The sequence below is a fragment of the Heteronotia binoei genome, chromosome 10, assembly GCF_032191835.1.
Source record: "Heteronotia binoei isolate CCM8104 ecotype False Entrance Well chromosome 10, APGP_CSIRO_Hbin_v1, whole genome shotgun sequence".
In the NCBI taxonomy this organism is placed as follows: domain Eukaryota; kingdom Metazoa; phylum Chordata; class Lepidosauria; order Squamata; family Gekkonidae; genus Heteronotia; species Heteronotia binoei.
This window is the reverse complement of record NC_083232.1, coordinates 55,798,342-55,806,862: the sequence shown is the minus strand read 5'-3', so window position 1 is coordinate 55,806,862 and position 8,521 is coordinate 55,798,342.

Below are 8,521 nucleotides of genomic sequence, written 5' to 3'. Positions count from 1 at the left end.
CCATCAGCCCCAGCCAGCATGGCTGATGGGTGGGGCTGATGGGAGTTGTAGGCAAAAAACATCTGGAGAGCTACCACTGGCCACCCCTAACATAGAACATGGTCCTCCCTCTAATCTAAAGAAGAACCAGGTTTCAAGCCAAGCCAATTGGACCAAGAGGTTTGAGTTTACAACATTTACAGATACAGATCATTTTTACTGACATGCAAATATATAATCAATTCATTGATGACAGACCAATTCCCAAGCTATAGTTGAAGTATTACTAGAATGTGCAGGCATTTCTTAGAGGACAGACATGATTTGATTAAAAGCTGAGAGAAAGCATTCCCGCTTTATAGGCCATTAAAACTCTCCTTTGCAGAGTGGCCACATGGAGGCATAGGCTGAGTGGTTTTTCCTCCATCCCTTCCCCACCACCAGAACCTTAAGGCAGGAGGAGAGGGGGTATCCTATTTTAAATGACAATAGCACTGCCAAACTTTGCACGCACACGTGAAAACTGCCTTTATGTCATTTATTCAGCTAGTGTGTGGTGTAGTAGTTAGAACATCAGACAAGAATCTGGGAGACCAAGTTCAAACCCTCATTCCGCTAAGGGAGTTTGCTGGATGACCTATCTTAGTCTGATCTATCACACAGGGTGATGTGAGGATAAAATGGAGAGGAGAATGATGTAACCTTCAAGGGATCTCCACTGGGAGGAAAGACAAGGTATAAATGAAATAAATAAATGAAATGAGAATTCTAGGCCCAGATCACTATATTCACCAAGGTGCCCTTTGGGCTGATCTGGAGAGGAAAAATGCTTCACATAGCAAGGAAAGGTATGGGAGAGAAGAGACTTTGCCTTCTTTCACCTTACATGCTCTGTATAGACTACCTGATTGATTTTCTAATTTCACTTTAATTATGATTGCAAAGAATCTGATTCAGCGTTTAAAAACAACATAAGAACTGAGCAACTTTGTTCTTTGTGATCCATGTTCTGTGTTGCTGAATGAATCTGACGGAATGAACCATGTTCTGTGTTGCTGAATGAATCTGATTCAGAGTGTGCACTCGGATTACAGCTTCTTAATGCCTTTCAAACTGGACATGTTAGAGCATAACAAGAAACTCTGCTGGATCATACCAGTGGTCCAGCATCCTGTCTCACACAGCAATACGGAGTCACCATGAATGTCCAGTAAGGCCTTCCCAGATGTTGCCTCCTAGCACTGGTGTTCAGAGACTTGTTGCCTCTGAATATAGAGGTTCTTCATGGTAACCATAGCTAATAGCCATTGATGAACCTATCCTGCATAAATCAAATTTCCTCTTAAATCCATCTATCTTATGGCCATAACTACTGTAGCAGTGACTGTTCCAAAAAGTTAGCTAAAAATTGAACTGTTTTTAAAAGGAAAATTATCCATCTGTCAGTAAAAACTGATTTCACTACAAAATAGATTATGTTTCAGTCCAAAGTGTGAAACATTAACAAGCTTATGCAATATGTCATCTTGAAATGATGGTTTTTAACTGTTGATTTTTAAATTTTTTCTTAAATAAAACCCATGTTCTAAAATGCAATGAAAATGGCTACATAATCCCTCTTTGTTTAGGTAGCAGGGCAAGAGAGTGCTTGGCCACTAAAAAGGCCCAGAAAAAAATATTTTAATAACCCTGTAAAAAGTCATAAAATGCTTCCAGTAGGAGGAAGAAGCAATGTTGTTGCTTTTTACTAATGAGGTCACAGGCACTATCCAATAAAAGCCTGTATCGTTCATACAGTCACAAACAACATAGTTATTATAAGGTTTTGGATTACCTCCAAGTTAGAAAGTGTTTGTTCTTTCCACCCCCAAAGTTCAATACCATAATGTATATGTGAGGTTACTTTGCCGACAAAAAGTTTGAGAGCTGGATCTATAAGGAAGCCTCCCTTGTTGTAGTAGGATCTCAATATCACTTCAATGATCTTGTTTGCTGAAGATTTTAAAGAAGCTATGTTCCAACTTAAAGGTTCACTGAATATTGGACCCCGGTATTTATAAATTTTGCTCTGTTCTATTGGAGTGTCTTGCATAGCTCTTATAGATTACAGTTCATGATGTAATGGACAGAGAGATTGAGAACTGCAGTAACAAGAATTTGAATTGTGAGAAAATGTATCTCTATAATAGGCATTGTTAAGAAAAGATGTCTTCATCTCATACAACTAAAGACTCTGAAATTGTGCTATACAAAATGGAGACGATTTCATGCAAAAGCTTATAACACCTTTGCTGTAGAAATATGGCACAGGACCATGAATCATCTTGGATTAAACCTTTCCTGTGTTAGAAATTCAAATTCTTCTGACACATATGTTGAAGATTTTCAGACCAATGAATTGAAACATTTCTCTTTTCAAACCTGTTTTTAAAAATCCAGATGTTGAAAATGGTTCCCTGCTACTTGTATAAAAGAGAACCTGCCAGGGGAAAAAATGAGACATTTCCTCTTTGAAAGGAATCCAAAATGCACTCGATTTGTTGGAAGTCTGTTTTGGTAATGTGGATTAATGATGGAAACTGTGATCTATGGGGCCACCATAGATGTATCAACTTGCTTTTCACATTCCTTGTTTCTTCCTTTCATAATTGTTTCCAAAAACTGGAAGCCTCTTAATAACAGCCTGAAACCCCCTGAACAAACAATAACTAGAATTACCACTTTACTTTTACCCAAATGGTAGCAGTTGAAGGCTAGTATCTCCTGTGCTGAATGCAACATTAGCATCCAGGAAGCTCTCCCATCCTTACCTTTGGGACTGGTTCTCTGCTTAGGCTACTAAAGCAGCTGCTTAGGGAGAGGTACAATGAAAAGGGGAGCCCTATGCCATGGGATCTATTTGATCTGGGTTGCCACCACCTCCCATGCTATGATACACCAACAGATTATGGTGAATTAAAACTTTATCATAGTTTTTAAATTAATTAAACTATTAAACTGCTCGCTGATTTCAGCACACTACTAGTGGTGGTATTTGTTTAGATAATCTTGTGATGCCCTAAACTGGGGTGGCCAACGGTAGCTCTCCAGATATTTTTTGCCTACAACTCCCATCAGCCCCAGCCATTGGCCATGCTGGCTGGGGCTGATGGGAGTTGTAAGCAAAAACATCTGGAGAGCTTCCATTGGCCACCCCTGCCCTAAATGCATTAATAATAAAGAATTGACAGGCTGAAGCTTAGAACTGAGAGCCTGGGATTCAGTCTTTCCTCATGCATATTTATTTAATATACACCTTTCTTCTTCTATCCAGGCTAGCTGCTTTTCTTAGGTTACTAGCAAGAGTTTCAGGAATTTCCTTCACTATGTTTTCCCCTGGAATTGTAATCATATAACCTAAGCTTGTTATTCCTGTGTGGTCCTTGAATCTGTTCAACATTGTCATTTTGCTCTACTACTTTACTGTGTGCTCACCCTCTACCTATATGTGTGGACTAATGCGTTCCATTTCATTGTATCTAAAGAAGTATATATGCACACAATGCGGCTCCCATCCAGAGGCAGGCTACATAGCCTTGCGTCTGGGGGCCGTTTTGCCTCCTCGCAAGGAGGAGGAGCGGGCAGGGCATCATCAGAGGTGGGGGCGGAGCAGGCACGCCCTAGAGGTGGGCTCTGCTCCCTCCTCTCATTCTTCGCCTCGTGCTCGGGGAAGGCAGAGCGCAGCTTGTGTGCTCTTTCCCTGCACAAGGCCTGTTGCCAGTCACTGTGACTTTTCAGGCCGCAGTGGTTGGCGCGTCGGAATTTGCCGCAGCTGCTTGTAGCGAGCCGCGGTGGTCTTCAAGAGGGAGTTTCATCATGTCAGGAGCATCTTCAGGAGCGTCTTTGATGCGGTAGTTTGTGGCTGGCCGTGGCGTTTTCGTGCGGCTGGCGTTTTTGTGCTTCCCCATTTTGTTTTAGGGTATCTTGCAGTGCCTCTCCCCTTTTTTCTCTCTCCCCTCCCTTGTTCGTCTCTGTTAAGTCGGCTGAGGAACCAACTCTCCCCCCCCCCATTTATATAATCTTCTGGGGGAGTGCATGGTTACTTCACAGTGTGTGAGGCTGTTCTTCTAGACAGTGCAGTTTGGAAGGAGGCCTTAGCTAATCGTGGGTTTAATTGGGTAGCCATTTTATTGGACTGTTCGATTCTTCCTCCCTGTTGCTGGGCAGAAGAGTGGCCATTTTGTGGATAGCTTGGGGCGGCCATTTCAAGGACAGCCTTTTTATTCTTCCTCCCTGTTGCCGGGGAGAAGAGCGGCCATTTTGTGGATAGCTTGGGGCGGCCATTTTGAGGATAACTTTAACGTTCATCACCTGCCTCCGGTAGGGCGGGGGCCACATCAGTGAGGGCAGTAGATGGGCTTGTCATTGTTATTGGGCACATTATCATGCCTAAGGGACAGGGCAAATCCAAGGGCAAGTGCCCTGCACTGAGACCGCAGCAGCCTGTTCCTAAGCGGTCAGCCCCTTTGCCTTCATCGTCTGATGAGAAGGATGGCACTTTCGGGCAGTCTGTGTTAGCCAGAATAGCCGCTTTGGAGGGGTCGAGTAGTAGGCAGCCGGTCGTATTGGTTGTAACAAGCCTGGCTTCCAAGGCAGACAAGCGGGCTGCTAAGAAGCGCTTCCAGGAAGAAATCCTTAATCGTTTGTCTTCCTTTGAAAGCAGGTCTTCTATGGACAAAATGGTGGGTGTGTCACCTCTTCCAGCGGAGGTGCCCGATGTGGATGCTTCGCAGAGTTTGCAGTTGGGTAGGGGTGAGTTTGCACAACACACTACCACAGCTTGGCCCTGGGGGCTGTGGGGGCAGTCTGCCATCTTCAGGCCAGTTGCCAAAAGCCAGCCTGCAGCTTTTAATAATTCCCAGTCCTGGGCTTGGGGCTTTAACCTGGCTAACCCTTGGGGTCCTTGGAGAGGCCTGCCCAGCCAGTTCCCAGGAGTGTCTGTGGTGCCCTATGGTGGCTGGAGTGTTTCTTATCCTTGGGGTCCATCATACTCTGCTCTGCCAGCTAAGGCTTTATCTTTTGGTGATCTGGCCTTACTTCTTGAGGATCACTTGTTGCCGGCCACCAAGGATAAGATACTGAAAGGGGAATTTGTGGACCTATTCTCTCTGCTCTATAGGGAGCTGGAGAAAAAGAATAAAGAGGATTTGGATGATAGGGAAAAGGAGAAAATCAAGCACCGGAAAGTTGACAGGACATGGGCGAACTGGGTGCCCAGGTTCATTATTTACGCCGGAATTATTGCCAGGTCGCAGCCATGGAGGGCCACGTCCCTTTTTCAGTATTTTGACATCATTTACAAAAGCTATCCTAGGTTTACCAGCCTGGCCTGGCTTTAATATGACAAGGAGTTCAGAATGAGGGCGGCTTTGAACCCGGCCCTTCAATGGGATCAGATTCAGCCACAGCTGTGGCTGCAGGTTATGTCTCCAGCACGACCTAACCTGAGTGATAGGTCGGACAGTGGACATGTTATTCACCGCACAGTCACTGCTTCTGGTGCCTGCAGCAGTACGGGGAAGGTGGTTCAACCCTGCCTACTTTGTTGGGAGTTTGGGTCCCAGGGGGTGTGTGGTAAAAAGAACTGCCCATACAAACATGAGTGCCCTCTTGCGGGGGGTCTCATTCCTTCATGAATTGTTCCAAGGGTAGATTCAGGTGGGGACAGCGCAAGCAGGGCCCGGGCGGTGCAGATAAGCCATTTGGTAAAGGGTCCCAGCCCAATAAGGGCGACAGTGCTTGAGACATGGCTCCTTGATTATCCAAGAGATGAAGATCAGCTTTATTTGTTAAATGGTTTTAAGTTTGGGTTTAGAATTCCTTTTCAGGGCCCCAGAAAGCCATTTATGGCCAATAATTTGAAGTCTGTTGTAGAGAAGGAGCACAAAGTTTGTCAGAAGACTGGGAAGGAATTAGCCGAGGGTAGGGTGATTGGCCCATTTTCCACACCCCCTGTGAGTAGCTTGAGGGTCTCCCCATTGGGCCTGGTGCTTAAAAGGGCCCCAGGTAAGTTCAGATTGATTCATCATTTATCTTATCCCCATGGGGAATCGGTGAATGATGCCATACCAGAAAATTTGTGTACTGTGCGGTACACATCTTTTGACCAAGTGGTGCAGATGGTAAGGCGTTGTGGGGTAGGGGCTGAGTTGGCAAAGTACGACATATAGTCCGCCTTTCGCCTCCTACCGGTTCACCCTTTGGATTTTGAATTGCTGGGTTTTCATTTTGAAAGGCGGTTTTATATGGACAGGGCCCTGCCCATGGGGTGCTCTGTTTTTTGTGCAGCCTTTGAGCGCTTTAGCTCCTTTTTAGAATGGGCGGTGTGCTGCCAGGCTCGTTTGAGCAATGCAGTGCATTATCTGGATGACCGCCTATTTGCAGGCTCCTTAGGCTCCGGCCAGTGTGCCCATTTGATGGCGGCTTTGGAGCACAGTCGGCAGAGAAGGGCCTCTAGCCCATGAGAAGACGGAGGGCCCTACCCAGTGATTGACATTCCTGGGGGTTGAACTTGATTCATTCCAACAAACTTCACACCTCCCAAGGGACAAAATTCTAGGCCTGCAGGAAATGGTTGCTCAGTTTTTGCTGCGGCGAAAGGCGACCTTGACGGAGCTGCAGCAGTTGGTGGGTCACTTAAATTTTGCATGTAAGGTGGTAGCTCCTGGTTGCCCTCTTTTGAGGAGATCGTGTGATGCAATGGCTGGATTACGCCAGCCGCATCACCGAATCAGGATTTCACGCAGCATGCAGGAGGACCTTTTACTATGGAAGGAGTTTTTAACCTCCTTTAATGGTGTCTCCTTTTGGAGGGCTGAGTTACAGCTGGAAGTTGAGCTGCAAATTACATTAGATGCAGCGGGGTTCCTTGGGTTTGGCATCTACTTTCGCAGACACTGGTGCACAGATGAATGGCCCCAGGAATGGGTAGATGCGGAGTGGAACAGAAATTTGACTTTCTGGAAGTTCTTCCCGATCTTGGTAGTCATTTGCTTGTGGGGGAATGAGTTGGCAGACCACACAATCCACTTTTAGTGTGACAACTTAGCCGTGGTGCATGTTATCAATTCCCTCACTTCCAAATCCTCCAGGGTGATGAGGCTGGTGTGGGCCTTCACTCTCCATTGCTTGAGGCTTAATACTTTATTTTTTACCAGGCATGTGCCTGGGGTGGCAATGGGGTGGCTCTTAGCCTGGGGGCTCTGTAAGGACCAGGAATCCAGATCCCTAATTTCCTTGTGCTCCCAATAAGGTAAGTTGACCCTCCAGAAGGTGAGCCACATAAACAGGATTTAATAGGGGCTGTATATTTTTGAAAAAAGCTAACATGAAGGTAGAATGCCAGCAGGGGGGTGGGGGCTTTCCAGTGTTTTGCACTGAGTCTCACATGTATGACTATCTGCCCACAGGACAGAAGTCTTGGGTGTGTTCTTGATGCAAGGAGCTCCTGGTCCTCAGGGAACGAGTTCATACCCTTGAGGCCGAGGTGACTGACCTGGAGAAGCAGAAACAGTCAGTTAGGTGCTTGGGGAAGACTCTCAGGGACGTATTAGATGAGCCCCACTCTGAACATGGCAGCCCCGTTGCTGCCAGAGAGCTGAGAGTCAAGAGGGAACAGGGCACCATGCTGAGGATAAGGGGAATGTGCCCTCAGAAGGGACCTCTTCTTCAGTTGGTGAGCGGGTATCCTTTTGCGCCAAGGAACCATCCCTGGGCAGGGAGAGGGGGGCGGGTCTTGGTAGTTGGTGATTCGATCCTTAGGCAAGTAGACAGCTGGGTGGCAAAACTGTGTACTGACCATATGAACATAAGAACATAAGAGAAGCCATGTTGGATCAGGCCAATGGCCCATCCAGTTCAACACTCTGTGTCACACAGTGGACAATAAATAAATAATTATATACACACACACTGTGGCTAATAGCCACTGATGGACCTCTGCTCCATATTTTTATCTAACCCCCTCTTGAAGCTGTATGATGACTTGCCTGCCTGGTGCGAAGGTAGCGGACATTACGCATGTAGTAGATAGGCTGATACTGTGCTGGGGAGGAGCCAGTGGTCATGGTGCATGTTGGCACCATGCAAGTCGTGAGGTCCTGGAGGAAAAAATTAGGCTGCTAGGTGGGAGACTTAAGGCCAGGACCTCCAAGGTAGCCTTCTCAGAAGTGCTACCCGTTCCACGTGCAAGGCAGGAGAGATAGGCACAAATTAGAAGTTTCAATGTGTGGATGAGACGATGGTGTAAGGAGGAAGGGTTTAAGTTTGTTAGGCACTGGGATGCTTTCTGGAATAAGTGGGAGCTGTACAAAAAAGGCGGTCTCCACTTGTCCCCAGATGGAACCAGGCTGCTGGCGCTTAAAATCAAAAAAGTGGCAGAGCAGTTTTTAAACTAAATCTTGGGGGAAAGCCAACAGGAGATATGTGATTGGTCAGTGATTTAGGACTAAGACAGATGTGAATTGTGCAAGTTTCTATGGGATTCTTTTGGTCCTTAAACAAC